Here is an 18,841-nt window from a genome sequence, read left to right as displayed (position 1 = left end):
CAGCTGTTATTCACTGCCACCATCCTCTTTTCTTCCCTTCAGTCAGGGTAATAGGAACCAGGCCAAAAAAATCCACACAAAAAACTCCCTGCCAGTTTTTGCTGCTTGAGAAATAGGAGAGGATCTTGGGCCATTATCTGATACTCAGTCTAATAAGGTCAAGGCCTATACAGGTAGTCCTTTATTTATGATTGTTCATTGGTTGATTGTTCTAAGTTATGACGGCACTGAAAAAAGTGACTTACAACTGACCTTTGCACTTACAACCATCACAGCATCCCCACAGTCGCATGTTCAAATTTTGGATACTTGGCAGCCGGCATTTACAAAGTTTGCGCTGTCACATAATTGCTATTTATGACTTCCCAGCAGACTTCTGACAAGCAAAATCAATGGGGGAAGCCAGATTCATTTAGCAACCATGAGATTCACTTTAACAACCATGGCTATTAAGGTCATAAAATCAAGTGTGACTCACATCCTCACTTCACGGCAGAAGTTCTGACCCTAGTTGTGGCTATAAGTTGAGGACTACCTTTCTATTTGTACATTAAAAATCCGGACATAAAATGGCAATTAACACATTTGTTTTACATTGATTTAGATATATAAGGAAGACACAACAGCAAAATGGACAGATGGTAGACTTCAAGAAAAACGATTAGGATTCTCCAGACAAAAAACAACATTGGGACCAATGTAGATTAAGCCTCACAGAAAAATAGATTTGAAGAAAGCCAATTATTTTGTCTTGAGCACATGTGTAATATAATCAAACTCTTAATACTGTTCTAAGCACTTAATGTACTAGCAGTCTGGATTAGATGAAATCTTTCCTGAGTTTTAAAAAGATTTTATACCACAAGATCATTTTCCTTCCCACGTGCTGTTGGGTATTACAAAAAGAAAGCCTTTAGCAAACTTGTCCCTTGCTATTTAACTTGAGAAAGAAAGCGTTGACTGTGAGTATGCTGCTGATCTAACGGTGGTTCTCTTTATACTGCTAGAAATGCTTGCAATTGAGAAGTCTTGCAGAACATGTTACAGTGAGCGCAGCCCTTCTCAAAATATTCAAGCAGCTGTAACCCCTGGAAAGCTCACAGGGCAGCTTCAGAGATTGTCTTCAGCTGCTTGTACATTTGCTGCATGCACACTTGCTTCCCTGGCATATACATGCAGACAGCTGAGGACAACCTTTGAAAAGTCTATGGAAGCCTTTAAATAGCTTGGCTGCTCCACACTTTGCAGAGGACTGATTGCACACTTTAGTCATGCTAAATGTCTATGGAGATTCTCAGTCACCCAGGTTATGGTTGTCCCAAAGGTGCTTTTTCAAGAGGCAAGTGGACTTTCTTGTTTTTCTTTGAAGACGTTTCTTCAGCTCTGACTGAGTGGTGAGAAATGGAAGGATTTATACTCCTTGCAAGACACTTAGTCATTCGCATTCTTTTGAAGAGTCATTGAGACCACTTGGAGGTTATCTGTGTCCTCAGGGTCACCTGAGTAGTGCAAATGGGTGTGGAGCCTTCTTGGAACTGCTGAAAGGGTTAGGGTTAAGTTAGGGTTTGCTGTCTTCAAAAGAGTGGCCTTTGTCTTTCAAATGCGGATGGACTGCTTAATCTTGTCCTTATAGGTTTGTTATCCTATGTTGTGTCATGCATTTATGAAGTTGTTGTTTTGTTTCTCCAATGTACTGCACTGTGCTACATATACCACGTTGCTCAGTTTGTGTCTAGGTGTTTCGTCCTTGGGCTGGACAAGCTTCTGCCTTAGTGTATTATTGGATTTAAAGTGTGCACGTATGTGTGGGTTGAAGATCCTCCTGAGCTTTAGTCATGCTAAAGATGCTTGACAAAGCCCTCCTTTTATAGGCTTTGCACAGCCATGCTTCACATGGACAGTAGGTATGTCTCCCCCTCTATCAAAGGAAACATGATGCCCACTCAATTAGAGTTTCTTTGAATCTACCAAAGTCTATAACAGTTTTCTCTAAAACTGGCATCTGCCAGATATATTGGGATAAATTATTATTATTTTTTATGTATGCACACACACACACACGCACACATATATACATATACGTGTTGTATTTGTGCTGATAAATAAATAAATCAGCACAAATACAACACAAATGTAGCAAAGGCAACAGTAAAAAATATTGGGTTTCTGTCTGGATGGTCTCTTGTGACGAGCCGATCGACAGAGAATGGAAGCAATAGACTTCCTCCCATGTTTGAGCATACCAGGGGTTGTGACTCTAAATACATATACATATACGTGTGTGTGTGTGTGTGTGTGTTGCATTTGTGCTGATAAATAAATAAAGGGAGACTAGTATAGATCTATTTCAAGCTATTTAGCTCTCATCAGCTAGCCGTAACCTTACTGGGATTTGAACCTGTGCTGTATTACATATTAAGCAGTTGTGTTAACCACTAAGCCACAGTCTCCCTTTATTTATTTATCAGCACAAATGCAACACAAATGTAACAAAGGCAACAGTAAAAATAATGGCTTTCTGTCGTGATGGTCTCTTGTGATGAGCCGATAGACAGAGAATGGAAGCAGTATGCTTCCTCCCATATTTGGGGATACCAGGGGTTCTGATACTATACATACATACATACATACATAATTTTTTATTTTGTAATATAATAATTCAATCTTCAATTAAACAGTCTGTCATCCTGGTACAAATATCTTTGTAAAATTATAATCAAGATTTGCAACAATACTCATTACATTAACATTCATTACATTGGGAGAAATTCCTAGCCAAGGATCATACTGGCTGGCAGTTGTTAGAGTTGCAGTTCCAATTCTTTGGAGGGATGATTGGTTTATGGATTGATAAAACATTACATTTATTCACATTCCCTTATATGTGTCTGAGTAGTCATCCCTACACACCGGTATTTCATGTAGAGATAAATAAAAGCTTGCATTTTATAAAAAAAATCAGTATATTTTAAAAAATCAAACTACTTCCCAGTATTTTTTTGGCAAACATTCATAATACTTTACCTTGAAGTAGGAATAACTATGAGGAGGAAGGCAATTTGGAATTTAGCAAATTTGTTAACTTACATAGGATGGTGTTTCCTTCCTTTTTTTCATGCGTAAATGTACTATGAGCATTACTTTGTAGCCTGCAACATAAGGCTAATTTGCTTCAATTGAATCAAAAGAATCCCACATCCTTCCTGTGCCCTTCAAAGAATTATAAAAGCCTATTCAGTAAAAGAACAGATGCACAAGTATGTATCATTTATCGTCAGGGATGGCACAATGATTACTGAGCAAACCAAAGAAAAAAGTGGCTATGCAGAAGATAAGAAGAGATGGGCACCCTACTTTTTTTCCTTGAAGCAACTGCAGTCTATTATTTTTAATTTTAAAAAGTATAATGAATAAAGTATTATTATGACAGTTACCAAGGAGAGGGTAACATGTTTCTTTTCGTAAGTTTTAAATGTTTTTTTTAAATACTATCTTGGAGGATTTTTTAAAATGTATGTTAAAAATAAAAACAGATTGTAAAATCCAACATCTCAGACTATTAAATCTCAGTGATTAAATTTTTGCCTGTCCTTAATTGTTTGGGTTTTTTTTGAAGGTGTCAACTATAGTGCTGCTTTAAGTTTATGAATCCTTTTGATGTCCAATGTTTCTGCGTAAATATGACATAAAATGTGATCTATTTTCTATTCAAATCCTGAAACTAAATAAAGAGAACCCAATTAAATAAATGAGTCAAGAATATTATACTTGTTTATTTAGTTGTAGAGGAAAAAGCTACATATTTGCATATGGAAGGATTGGAAGGAAAAAACCTTGCACTGATGATGTTACCTAGTTTGGTAATGAAACATCTCCAAGAAATCACCCAAGCTAGGAGAGCACAAAGAACATATACAAAACTGCTGTGGCCTAGAGGTGGAGCTCTCACCTCACAATCAGGAGGTTGTGAGTTTGATCCTAGGTAGAGGCAGATGTAGGGTCTCCTGCTTGGGCAGGGGGTTGGGCTAGATGACCTACAAGGTCCCTTTAAACTCTGTTAATCTGTCAAGCCTGGTATATTATATTATCAAAATGAGATCACATGAATAGACAACAGATATAAGATCTATGAAACTTGCTGTTCCTTTTTCCCCTCCTCCAGAAGAACGTCTAGTGATACCTGCCATAATTACCTTCCAAAGAAAATTTGTTTTGCTGTTATGTATGGTGTGAACCAGAGGTGGTATTCAGCCAGTTCAAACCGGTTTGCTCGAACCAGTAGTGGAAATCGCCACTCACCCCAGCTCTGTGCCGTTCTATTTAGGCACGTTTTCAAGCCGTGCGCACAACCAAAGTGCATGTGTGGAAGACCGAGCACATGTGTGGATGGGGCGCGCTCACATTTACGAACCGGTAGGGAAAGTAAGTCAATACCACTCCTCGTATGGAGATCTTGGGATTCGGGAAAATGAATACATTGGAAGTAATTAAAAATAAATATAATGTATCATCTTGGATTTCCCACTAGGCCTTGGCAAAAATGTAGGAGGGTCTTTTCACATTACTGTCACAAATCAAGGCAATCCTGTTTTATGAAATATTAGGGGGTTTTTGTATACTATCTGACTTCCAATGATTTGCTTGATATACTGCCGTTGATATACTGGAATTGTGCTTATTTAAATAGAGCTGCAGAGAAAACCTTAAAAGTTTCTGCTAGGATTGGATTGTTTGTAATATTTCAAAAGTTACTGTTGGTAGAAGAAATGTACAGCTCAAGCTGTAATGTTAATTTAAAGGAATGATTGCCTTCATTTTTCATAGAAAGACTCAGAATGGCTCTGTGTGATTAAATTGCATGAAGGGATATCAGCATGTTTACAAATTCTGACAAACCCATCCTTGAGAAAGCTTTAATTGAACTTCACATTCAATCAATACCTTCAGCACATTGGTGTGTAGGTGGTACAGTGGGATCCTGATAATGGAATGCCTCTGTATTGATGAATCATTTCATGTGAAACATTTATTTCATTACATGCTGAAGTGTGAAGGTTAATGTTTTGCTGGCTCTAGGATCCATCAAATAATTTTTTTGTTTTCTGCGGCTGATTTAGATCTCAAAGTAAAAATGAGCAGCACTACATCATTAGAAATTATGGCAATTTACTATAAAGGAGATGAATTGTTTTAAAAATAGCTTGCCCTTGACTTATGACCCTAATCTCCATCATATGTTGTGATGGTCATAAGTCCAGGTACTCCACATGACCAGACCCAATTTTATGGCCTTTTTTGTGGCAGTCATTAAGCAAATCAATCTATTTCAGTGGGAGTTGTTTGCTGGAAACCAGCAAAAAAAAAATCATAAATCTTAATAATGTGACCACAAAATGCTGGAACTGACCATAAGGTGAGCCAGTTGCCAAGCATGCAAAGTGCAGTCATATGATCACAGAGGGTGTGTGTGTGTGTGTGTGTGTGTGTGTGTGTGTGTGTGTGTGTATGCATGCATGCATGCATCCATCAGAACTCTGGAACTAGCTGGGGGCGTGGGTCCATGATAATTTGGAACTGTCCCTAAGTGAGGACTATCTTTAATATATTTCTTGCTGTTGCATATATTTATACATGAAGGCATTGTTGGTGTAGCTATCTGAAAGTTTTATGAATTTTAAATGTATGAATCTGAAATAAAGTTGTGGCTGTAATATGTCTCTTGCTGAATTGTTTGGTTGCTATAAATGCTATGAATGTAGCATAATTTAGGATAATCCTTTCCAATTGTACTAATAATGGTTTTTAAATTAAAAATATTCTTACTGGAATCCTGAAATAAAACAACCACCAAAATTTGGAAAAGTGGGAGGTGAGATGAGAGAATCACTTTTTGTTGCCAAATTAGCTTTATTTGAATAAAATTTCTTCTGATTCATTTGTGGGAACAAATCTGAAAAAACAACGTTTTCATTCTAGCTCTTGCTTCCCAATAAAGCCATTATAATATAATGAATATATTATATAATTATAATAATATTATAGACTTTTAAAATGTCACCTGAATACAGGTGGCATTTTGTACCACATGATACAGAAACCTGTACAATTCAGTAAATAATTTCACATTCCATCTTGTATGCTGGCTGCAATGGAAAAAAAATCTCATGCCTAAATTTCTTCTTAAAGGTTCCTATAACCTTGCCTTGCTCATTATTGTATGGAACATTTAAAAATCATAAATTGTTTATGTAAAATAGACCCTGTGGAAAGGTTAGATAAAGTTGAATATCTTTCTTTTGTTTCAATGTGATGTGCTTGTTATCGGAATTTTCAAACTTTGTGGTTCCTGTTTCGTTTAAATGATATTGAGATATTTATCTCTGGCGTTTCTCACTAAATAATCAAGTCTCTGCTAATCATCAAGAAAAAAAGATTTCATTTGATTTCGATGTGCATAATTCAATCATTTTAAAAGATGAAAATCGTGGGGGAAAGCTTTTACGTTGATCTAATTTGCACCTAATTTGCTTTCTATGTGGCTTTTCCTGCTGCTTTCTGTTTGGGTCAGGAATACATTCAGTTTTGGATTGTTGTTTGGATGAGGACAGGGGTGATTGTGGCTTTGTATTTTTGACTTGAGACATATAATTTATCACCACCAAAGTAATTTAAATGAAGAAGGGCAAAAGGAGTTTTCTACTTAAGCAAGCAAGCAAGCAAGCAACAAAGCAGTCCAAGCAATATATCTTCAGCCTCACAAAGGACCAAGATTTTAAATTTAACCTATTGCAATGCCAAGGAGAACTTTATATCTTGATTTTAAGTAGCTAGATATATTCTTCCTGAGAATAAGAAATCAAATCAAAGTCCTGATGATGTATTTATATTTAAGATTCTACCTGGTTTAATTACCACGTAGTACTTTTTAGCTTTATTTATTTATTTATTTATTTATTTATTTATTTATTTATTTATTTATTATTTAAAAAATTAATTTTTAATTTAAAACAAATACAACATCCTTCTTTACATGCTATAGAAAGTGTATCAGTTGGTTACAAAAAGACTTTTGTGCATCTCTTCCACAGTCAACAAATATAATTCATGTTAACTCAAGCATTTTAACTCAAATATTCATACATATCACCATCATCATATATCCATTTTCATTTGACTATAAATGTTATTTTAAAAAAAATTGTCACTTAAAGAACACATGCCCACACCAGTGGGAAAAGAAAAAATCAAAAAAAAAGAAGAAAAAGAACAAAAAAAGACAAAAAGAACAAAAAACAAGGCAAGGGAAAAAAAAGAAAAACAAAACAAAAACCAACAACAACAACAAAAACCACAGGTATATATTATAAAAAAGTATATCAGCTGGTTACAACATGTTTTGGTGCATCTCTTCCATTAATTCATATTAATTCAAATATCTTAACTCAAATGTTTACCATATTGACATCATTATACCTCCACTTTTAGTTGATTACAGTTATTTAAACATCCTTCATCCTTAACTATGCCAAAGATTTAATCCATAACCACATGCTGGCATTTCATTTACTTGTTTGTAAAATCCTCTATTAACATCAAATCCTCATATCCTGTTTTAGCTGAACATCCATAATATTTAATACCAAAAATTCCATCTTCCATGCAATAATAGCAATAACAGTAGACTTATATACCGCTTCATAGGGCTTTCAGCCCTCTCTAAGCGGTTTACAGAGTCAGCATATTGCCCCCAACAACAATCCGGGTCCTCATTTTACCCACCTCGGAAGGATGGAAGGCTGAGTCAACCCTGAGCCGGTGAGATTTGAACCGCTGAACTGCTGATCTAGCAGTCAGTCTGCAGTGCTGCATTTAACCACCGCGCCACCTTGACAGTATAGTTTATTATCATTCTCCCTTCTTTATGTAATTATATCGTATATCGTAACATTTCCCCCATATTAGTTAACATTTAACTGTATATATTTTATTTTATTTTTTAATAGTGATAATTATTGTGATTAATAACCTTTGTATATGGTCCAAAAATATTTCCAACTTTCCCTTCTCATATCCAATTATTATTTATCATATCAACTCCACATTATATACATTACTATCAATATCAATTATTATTCAGCTATGTCTATTACAAATAAGAGTAATTAGGTTTAGCTAATTTTGAATTGTATTCTTCCATCTATCAGCCTATGTCTCTCCAATAACAAAACCTCCTTAGTCCTATTGCCATTCGTGGAACAAGTTCACCAAACGTTTTTATAAACAAGTCCAAACAGGAATATCTTCGCACCTTTTTGCTTAGGATGCCTCTGATGTAATAACGTTGTCCTACGCTTGTTGCACTTTTCAGCTTGTCTTTAATTCTCAAGGGTGGTATCGAAAATTCTGCAAATGATGTTTCATAAAATATAGATTCTTTAATGCTTCTCATTCCTCCTGCGCTCTGTCTTTTGAAATAAATCTTCTGTATGGCTGCCCCCCTTTCAAGCGTTGCATCTCTTTCTCCCTCCGAAGTAAACCAGACGCCCAGCGTGTCAGCAAGTTGAGAAACTTCATTTCTGACATTCTTCATTTGTATTTCAGGAACATTCAAACATTCAACGTTCTCACTTTTTTCTTCATATTTTGATGTTAAAAACAACAAATAGTCCAGCTTTTTTTCAGATCTTTCATATGTGTCAAACAACTTTTGAAATGCGGAGAAAATCATTTGAAATGAATCATTTGAAGCATGTATAGACGCCATGTTTATGACGCAGCTAATATTCCTTTAGAGGCTTTATTTGCAAGTAAAAACAAGCTGGGAGCTGTGCAATCTTATCTGATCTTAGACCAACATAGCCAAGCAATAAAAGTGTCAAATTGTAAGGAGCCAAATTATAGTAAATTGGTTTACAGCCCATTTAAAGAGAGTCAGAGGAGGTGTTGAAGTAAACTTTCCTTTATCCATGTAAGTAGCGTTTAAAGCATTTAAGAAATAGGGTAACCTATTCGGGGGGGAATAGGGAGGGGGACCTATTGGGGGTGGGTGGGTGGGTGGTAATATAGTTTCAATAAGAAGAAGAATGCACTTGTATACGGTTGTCTTTTCTTTTTTTTCTTTCTTTATATTTTTTTCCTTGGGTTTTTTTTATCATATTTTGTTTCCTATTTTCTATCTTCATAGCTCAATATTAATAAATAAGAGTTGAATAAAGGAATACACCAAGGGGAGAGGTAGAGGGAAAGAAGAGGGAGGAGCAAGGAGGGAGTAAGAGGGGAATGTAAGGAGGGTGTAAGGGGAATGCTAGGGTGAGGAAGGGGAGAAAGGAAGGTTTGAGGGGAAAGGGAAGTAGGAAAGGGGAGTGTTAGAGGGAGGAAAGGAAAGTTGGAGGGGGAAGATGGGGTGTATGGAGGATGGAAGTGTCAGGTGGGGTTTTGTTTTATGCTGAATGATGATGAGTTGTGTTTTCTTTTTTATTTTATTTTATTTCTTTTCTTATAGTAAAGTATATAAGTGACTGTAAAAAATTGAATGTGAAAATGAATAAAAAACATATTTGAAAAAAAAAAAGAAATAGGGTAACCACCGGCCATAAACCCATAAAAAAAAAAAACCAATTCGCCGCTAGATTCTTCTGTTCTTTGGTTTCAATTAGTTTAAATTTTTATGCGGATCATATCTCGTAATAAAATCAGCTTACCAGTTGAAAACACTCACACCATTCTTAGGGGCAACCTGCAGTTTCGGTTAGCTTACAGCTAATCCAGAAGGAACTGGCAAAGGAGGTTAAATTCCAAGCCCCCCAGAGACTTTGCGAACCTCTCTGTGGTCACTGGATCTCCTCCAACCTTTCACTATCTCTCCGGGACAGCTTGGGTCCGAAATGGACCATCCGATTTCCTTCGGAATAGGGGAATTTCAGGAATAGCCTGAAACTCCGTCTTCTCACTGCTAAGCCCCGCCTTCTTCCCGTTTATTTATTTATTTATTATTGAATTTATATTGCTGCCTATTCGCCCATGGCAACTCAAGGTGGCTTACAGAATAAAAACCACATTTAAAACAATAAAAACTAACAGAATCAAATAAATTAATATAGTACAATATAACAAAATCACCTCCCACCCCTTGCTCCAGCAACAGAAGATCACACGAGCCATTTAATGGGCTCCATCCTGCTCTGGGTTCCCTAAGCCCACTGGCAGAACCAGGTCTTCAACGCCTTCCAGAAGAGTATTAGAGTGGAAGCCATTCTAATCTCTGGGGGAATGGTGTTCCAGAGAGAGGGAGCCACCATGGAGAAGGCCCTTCTTCTGGGTCCCACCAGATGTATCTCTTCCCGCTCTGATGGGTGGGTAGATGTGACTGGCAAGAGAAGGTTCCTCAGATAACCTGGTCCCAAGCCATGAAAGGCTTTAAAAGTGAAAACCAGTACCTTGAATTGCACCCAGAAGCAAATCAGCAATCAATGCAGCTCCCGCAGGAGAGGTAATACATATGCACACTGGGGTCTGCACAAAACCATGTGGGCTGCTACATTTTGCACCAACTGGAGCAGAGGTGGGTTTCTGCTGGCATTATTGCCAATATGATGCATGTGTGAGTTGTTCATGTGCACAGTTGCCTATAAATAGGTCTATGCATGCACAGAACATTAAAAATGTCAAAAAAATATGTCGCGGTGAACGGGGAACCGGTTCAGGGTGTGGCGAGCATGCCGTCCTTACCGGTTCGGCGACCCAGTCACCATTTCCACTACTGGTTCCACCAAACCAGTAGGAACCCACCTCTGAACTGGAGCTTCTGGATGCTCTTCAAGGGCAGCCCCTGACTATTGCAGAATATGTTGCAATAATCAAGACGGGAAGTGACTAGGGCATGAATGACTGTGAGTAGGGACTGTTGGTCCAAGAAAGGGCGTAATTGGCACGCAACCCACAGTTGCGCAAAGGCCCTTCTGGTCACGACTACCACCTGCTCTTCAAGCAGGAGTCATGAGTGCAGGAAAACCCCTAGATTACGCACAGGGTCTGTTTGTGATAGGGCCACCCCATCCAAGACCAAAGGTGACAATTCTCCCTGAGCCAACAAGCCCCAAACTCAGAGCCACTCGGTCTTGAAAGGGTTTAGTTTCAACCTGTTGCTTCCCATCCAGCCCCTAACAACCTCCAGGCAGTGCGAGAGGGAGAACACGGTATCACTTAACTCACCACGGGCCGAGACATACAGCTGAGTATCATAAGCATATTGGTGATACCTCAGTCCATGGTGACGGATGATCTCACCCAGTGGCTTCATATAAATGTTGAACAGGAATAGAAAGAGTACCAAGTCCTGTGGAACCCCATAAAACAGTGGGCGAGGGCTGGATCTCTCCCCTCCTATCAACACTGACTGAGAGTAGCTGTAGAGGAAGGAAGTGAACTAGGATTGCACAAGGTCTATACCTTTAAATAAACCTTTTCAAATTTGTATCGAATATTGGTGTTTTGAAACTGTTTTCTTAGTTTATCTTGTAAGTGTATTATAGTGTTGTTTGTGCACAATGCTTTTTTTTAATTATTGTAATATAGTTAAATTAGCTTTATAAAATAAAACATGAATCTTTGCAGTGGGAAGCAATGTAAACATACTTCTAATAAAATACTATATTTATATAATACTATATATAAAATTATATATATAATACTATATATAAATAATAGTGTTGCCACCTACACAGTTATGCAGTTTCTGATTCTTTCAAAGCCCAATTAATTTTTATCTATTAAATTTGCTTGTCATCTCACCACAAGTTCTTCTAAATAATTTTCTTAAAAATAAGTACATAACCATAGACATATATTTCATTGAAATGTTTTGTATTTAACTTAGCAACTGAAACATGTAACTCAGCTTCTAGATAAAGTTCATTTTTATTTACTTAGATTCTTTTTGTTTTTTGTGGAAATAATTATGATGGTTGCTTGCTATTGTATTTGGGGGGATTTATTCCAGCAATAAAAGTAACTTAAAGCAGATGCCCCAAGTCAAATAATTCCCAGGTCAAATAATTCCCATTCCTCCCATCTCAGCCATCATCCATTCATGTCCATCGATAGAACTGTATAGCCCCTGGTTGTGGTTCTACATTAAAAGAACAAAGCTTATATTGTGTTTTGAAGGGTGTTTCAGGAAATCTATAGTTTATATAGAGGTTCTGATTGGGTTGCAAACCTCTGGTGGATCCAGTCTCATTTGAGGAACGAGAACTCTGTTAGGCTGCACCCTGGGTTAGCCTCTTCTCTCTCTCTCCTCTCTCTCTCTCCAGGCATAGCAGGAAGGAAAGCCAGGAACACTGTCATTTTCTTGTAGATGTTTGGGGCATTTCATCTCTTGAAAAACCCCGATATTCTCTCCCCAAATGGGAGTTGTCTTCTCCTGCTTTCATACTTCAGTGGCATCCATATAAAGCCTAGAGTGTCTGTTGATTCAATAGAAGTTGTGCTCTGATCTAAATTGTTTTTTGGAGATATGAAGTGCTAGTTACTAACAGCTAAATTTAGTTGGGAGGAGGGGTGGTAAACCAAGGGAGTGTTGGAGGCCTGAAAACTCTAGCCCTGATTATGAAGAATTGACTTCTAAAATGAAAAATCAGTGATTATCAATCATATTCTAATGGATGTAGCCTCTTCATTTGTTAGCATTTCAGTTAAAACAAAATATGGCAACATCTGAACTGTAAAACATCACCATCCTGGAGGCAAATAATGAGGACTTAAATTTAAATCATTGTAAAACAATTTTGTGATTTGACAGCACATACTATACCATTATTTGACAATTTACTATAATACATCAAATATTTCCTGTATAAGATAGCTGTAAGGGTGAGGTCAGAAACTGGAGGTTTGTAGGGTATGAATGAGTGCTAGGGAAATTGTTAGTAGTAGCACACTTTCACAGTAAGTTTGGCTACCCAGACAAATTTGTAGAAGGCAAATAAGAACATTAACACAAGAGTAAACTTGCTTGAGCATAAAAAAGATGATAGCTAAGCTTTTGGTACAATAAATTGGTCTGTTGTAGTGTTTTGAAATAAAATGTTACTATATTGCAGTAAGATATGTTGATATCACCCCATTTTTACTGGAATGTTTTTGTTCTTGCCAAATCTGTAGCTCACATGTTTGACTTATTTTGTAGCTAGTAATATAAAAGCAAATTATTTTATAAATGGAAATGTTCTTAAACAATACAATACTATTATCCATAGAATAAAGTCAGTCAGCATTATAATCAGATAAATTCTTAGGGCAGACTAATCTTTTATAACTGTAACTTATGGCAATCAGCAGATTCCTATACGGCAGAACTATTTCTGGAGAATTTTTAAACAATATCTTGATCAATTAAATCAGTAATTAATAAATTAGCTATTAAATAGAAAGCAGTAATACATTTCCTGATTATAGGAACATTATTTAAATGTTAAGAAGCATGAACAGATTTCCTGTTATCTCATGCACACCCCCTGGAAACAGCATTTCTTTCTGTCACTACCAGAATTTTAATCTCATTATTGAGCGAGTCACTTTATCTGCAGGACTTCTTTGCTAAATCAACTCGACAGTATCGTTAGCAGTGAAATTTTGCCCCTAGGATGACCACTACAGATTTCAGTGTTTCAGAGAAAGCTATGGCTGCCAGTCAATTAAATTAACCGCACACTAAAATAAATAACATTTGCATGTTTATTTGCATATGAATAAAACAAAGTCTCTGAAAAGTTAGTGCGCAGCATCTCTTGCAGAATATATTCCTGCTAAGATTATGCCTTCTACATGTAGCAAGATGGGCAACATTTTCATTATTTTTGCACTTTTTAAATGTTTTGTTTCCTGCCCAACTGTTTTTCTTGCAATTCTTTCATTGAGATCCATTTTCAATGCAGGTTGATACATTTGTTTTTGCAGTATAGTGGCAAGAATGGAACTCCTGTGAATATACGAGAATCTGGGTGTTAATTTGCTTTTTTGTAATTTGTCTAGTCCTTGGTTAACTCCCACTCATTCAGCAACTGTTCAAAGTTACTATTGCATTGAACAAGGAGACTTCTCAAAGTTGCTGCTGTTGCAGCATCCCTGAAATAATGTGATTCCTGTTTGGGCACTTGGCAACTGGTGCTTATTTTTGATAGTCCTGAAGTCACATGATCATCATTTGTAACCTTCACTGCCAGCTTCTGAGAAACTAAGTCAATGAGGGAAACAGACAGGAAGTTGCAAGTTGTAGTCACATTATGTGATTAATAATTGCAAACCAGAGTTGCCATAACTGATAGCATAAATCAATGAGGTCACATGATTTTTTTGTTTTATAATCAAGGTGCTTTGCAATATACTTCCCAGTTTCAATCACATTAACTAAGGACTACCTGTATAAGGTATTGCTTTTCGTTTCTAAAACAAATAAAAGCAAATTCTTACTATGGTAAGATAATCAGTAAAAGAAAAGTAGAAATATGTGCAGCAGCATTAAAGGTTTAAATTAAATTTAAAATTGATAAGTATAGCAATAATACTAAAAAGGTAGGGGAAAAACACAGGAAAAAGTTTGGAAATTATGTGATAGACAAAAAAACTTCAACAATGAAAGTAATGAAGAATTCAATCAAAAAATGATAATGAACACTTAACCGAAACCAGTATATTTTATCCACATTTTTCATCTTGAGACAAGACTTTGACTTGTGATGCAATGTTTGACCTATTTTTGGTCATCTTAATGTTCTCCATCCCTTGCCAGGAAAAAGTTCTGGTGAATTTGGAAGACAACTAAATTGTTTTTGAACCATTTTCATTTCACATAATAAAAGCATTTCCCATTTATGGAGGCTGCTTTATTGTAGTCTTCCACAGTACTATTATTATCTACCGGTAACTGGTTTTTGGGGAAGAATATTACTGACAAAAATTTCTAGTCCATTCAACCATTATTGGTACAATGTCTACAAACAGTAGAGGTATCAGAAGATGATTGTTTTAGGAAAAAAATATATCTGCAATAATGCACACAGTAAGATTCATTTTGATTTTTAGAGCATTAAAAAATATGAAATATAGGAATCAGGAAAATGCTTTTTAAAAAACATTTTAATGTCCTTTCCAAAGAGCATGAAAAGTAGTAGAAATGTGTATCTTTTGAAATATTTGTTAAAAATCCAAATTTAATATATCAAAATGGGCAGAAATTCTGAGGCAGTGTACAGTATTACAGTAGTATATATTTCAACAGTGAACAATGAAGTCCCTCTGATCGATAATTTTGCTTCAAATCAAAGCAGTGTTCTTACTTAAGTGAACTTACTACTGAACTCACAACAGTTAATATTCCACTAGTATAAAGTTGGAATTTCATTCAAATTCAAATGTATTTAAATAAAAATCTAAAAAGAAAATTAAAATATAATTAGGAGATTCCTCAGTTTATAAATTTGTTTTTATCTCACATAAGCAAAAATAAAATTCTATGGTTTTGTTTGGTTTTGTTGAGCAGTTATTCTTCTCTATGCTATTCTACCAATTTAAACCCATTTTTCCCCTTGTCTGAAACGGGAACAAAACAAATGAAAAATAATTCCTAATGAAAAAAAAGTGGGGGGGGGAGTGGAAGAGTCCTTACCGCTCATGGAAATATTTGGCAATCAACTATTGCACAAATCAAGAAGAGCCAGCCGTGTGGCCTTTTGTTAAGACCATGGAGGTAGGCCGAATGGAGAAGGTTTTTTTTTCAATCACGCCTGCTCAAACAGTCACTTTGTGCTAATGTGTTTTCTTGTGGATTTGCCAGGTGACCTCTGATTCGCAGGCACCCAGCCAATTCCACCACAGTAACTGTTCCTTAAACAAGCATAACAAGTGAAGTCAGTTTTTGCTACTGCTTTCCAGATGGAACACTGATCTTCCCCGGGGTGGGGTGGGGGGGCTGTTCAGCTTGCGGTGAATATATCCTAAATTTAAACGAAGTACCTCAGTGCAAGACTAAAATACTGTTCACAGAACACCAGAACTAAAATGATTGCTTTTGGTGAGGTTTTGCAAGGTACTTTTTGTCTCTGTGTGTGCATCACTTTTTATACTATGGAGTAGTAATTAGCTTTTAGTAAATGTATAATGTAGGATAGTTTTGTAAGTAAGGATTTTAAGGTCTGAAGTTAATCCAGTTCACGATATACAATTAGTCCTGAGATTTACATGCAAAGGAGTAATCATCTGGGCTTGGATTTTTCTCCCAGAGAAACGGAATGCAGCCAGAGCTGTTCCAACAACCTTGTATTCATTGCCAGTAAATATATGTAGGCATGAAGAATCAATTCTAGGACTGAACTGGTGTAATGAAGTGATAGGGGCAACAGATCTGTAGCTTTACACAAAAGATAGGCTAGTAAGAAGTGAAAAAAATAAGATACATATTTCATGTAGTGCCATGTTTTGTGGCTTTTTGTCATTGAATAATCAGGAAATTGATTGTCCTACCAACAATAATTTGTCATTGTTTGCATTTTTAAAGTATATTGGGTTGATTAAAAGCAATCATAGAAGCTAAGTTCAATATTACAATGGTAATGTCCTAATACAGTAACTCACCATTCAGTGTTTTGCATTCATCTCTTTTGCTCATTTGTTCTAAATAAGAAGGCGCCAACATGGTCAAATGCTTTGTCTACTATCTAATGCCACTTTTTTTATCTTCTGAGATATCAGGAATCCACTATCTAGGAGGGTAAGTCGCCTAACTACAACCTCTAGTGAAAAAGAACTGCCCTGACCAAAGATGTGGCATAAAAAACCTATTTGTTTCCAGTTGAGCCATGCTCTAAATCACACATAGTTCAATATTCAGAGTGTCTTGGATTTCTGGTCTTGCTTTTAGTTCCTAATCCTAATTTATTCCTGGGCAGTGCCTCCTGGCTTGCCACTGACCATAACTTACTTCCAGCACTGTGAAATCAGTGGTAGGACATGGCCCCAGATATTTATTCCCACTGCCATTTCAACTAAGCTTCCTGGTGAAGAAAGAGTGAAGAATTATTTTTCTGATTCTGGTATCATTGTATTTAATAGATAATAAAAATTTAGTACTAAGGAATAGTTGCTGCAAAGTCACATGTCTTTCATTTTTCTTTTCTATTTAAAAGCAGAAAGGGAACTGAAGGTGGTTGGAAGAGCAACGTGAAAGCAAAGGAGCAGTGGGTGGAAGCAAAACACATTCAAGGTGAGCTGAACAAGATTAGCTACATTCTATTAACACCTTCAAGACTTTTCTTTGGAATAATAAGCCAAATGGAATAGGTACAAATTATTATAATGAACAGAAGAAATTATCTTAGAAATAAGAAGAGAATGCTCTGTTCTCAGCATGCAGAACGGTCCTAATTTTTTTAAAAAATAATTGAGAGGCTTTCTGATGAAGCTTGTTTTCCTATCATATTACAGCATTTATTTTTTTAGGTAGTTGAAATATTACAGTATGTTCTAACGTTTCACTGATTTAAGTAATAGAGTGCATACAATTTTGTTGATTTTTATTTGTGTCGTAAAATGCATATGTTGGATCAGAATGCACAGCATTGCCTAAAGCTACACTTATTTCCCCAAACTGCCAGTGACAATCTCCAGAGTCCCTATAGGATATCATTTTAATATGTCAGAAAGGATAAATACAAGGGAATTATCATCTTACATTTTATTTAATACTTTAAACCATAATTAAATCAAAGTTTAAATCAAATTTAGCTTTTGTTCTTCCCCTTAAACCACTTTTTAAAGTACAGCTGCTGCACAATTCATAGGTTCAGCAGGGTGCTCACCTCAAATGTAAGTTTGAGTTTATGATTAAGTTTATGATTTGTACATTCATTACTATTAATTTCAGTTACGGCTATTCTCTTCATACATCCAAAAGTTATTTCAAAAAAACAGCTTCCAGTGTATGATTTGTATATTTATTCCTTTTTAGTGAATTTCAGCATTTGAAGATAAGCACTCTATAGATAACGACAAAGAAGCTAGATTGCATTAATTAATATTGGTATGGATAAATTTTTGATCTATATTAAGTTTCTATATGCAGTATAATTGGGTATGTCTAGTTTAATGAAAAGGAGGACTAGGGGTGACATGAAAGCAGTGTTCCAATATCTCAGGGGTTGCCACAAAGAAGAGAGAGTCAAGCTATTCTCCAAAACATCTGAAGATAGAACAAGAAGTGATGGGTGGAAACTAATCAAGGAGAGAAGCAACCTAGAACTGGGGAGAAATTTCCTCACAGTTAGAACAATTAATGAGAGGAACAACTTGCCTCCAGAAGTTGTAAATGCTCCAACACTGGAAGTTTTTAAGAAGATGTTGGACAACCCATTTGTTTGAAATGATATCGGGTTTTCTGTCTGAGCAGGGGGTTCTTCCAAGGTCCCTTCCAACTCTGTTATTCCATTCTGTTCTATTCACTTTGAAAAACAACTTTTGATCTGAGAAATAATTCAGAATATGTGTTTTCATAGTGTATGGATTTCTTGCTTATTTGGACAACAGTTTGCTTTTATCACACAGTATTTTGCTTTTAAAGAAAAGAATTATAGTTTTAAAGAAACTATAATTCTCACATTTCTAAGTACGCCTCTTCTTGTCAAGCAATGCTTGTTTATGGTTCCAATCTATGCCTTATGTTTGAGCAAATTATTCTTTCAATCTTATTTTCCTATCTCCTTAGGAATTAGAAATTCCATGCAGCAAATATAATGTAGCATGAAATTAGTAATAATTATGAGATCAAAAAATATTTATGAATTTCTTTTCT

The 18,841-nt window shown here is 36.0% G+C and overlaps 1 protein-coding gene across 3 annotated transcripts in view; it reads left to right on the top strand.

Annotated features, from left to right (window-relative positions):
* The window catches only part of FYN (FYN proto-oncogene, Src family tyrosine kinase), a 70,819-nt gene that overhangs the window by 14,995 nt on the left and 36,983 nt on the right, over positions 1 to 18,841 (top strand). For 2 of the 3 annotated variants that reach the window (XM_032216728.1, XM_032216726.1), the window contains exon 2: positions 17,184 to 17,257. The gene's annotated coding sequence lies outside the window, so the exon portion shown is untranslated. Of the gene's footprint in view, positions 1 to 17,180; positions 17,258 to 18,841 lie in introns of all 3 variants that reach the window. The other variant, XM_032216727.1, reaches the window with a different exon arrangement.

This window comes from Thamnophis elegans, chromosome 4, assembly GCF_009769535.1.
Source record: "Thamnophis elegans isolate rThaEle1 chromosome 4, rThaEle1.pri, whole genome shotgun sequence".
Taxonomy (NCBI): Eukaryota; Metazoa; Chordata; class Lepidosauria; order Squamata; family Colubridae; genus Thamnophis; species Thamnophis elegans.
The sequence above is the reverse complement of the archived record's forward strand: the minus strand, read 5'-3'. Positions and strand labels throughout refer to the sequence as shown.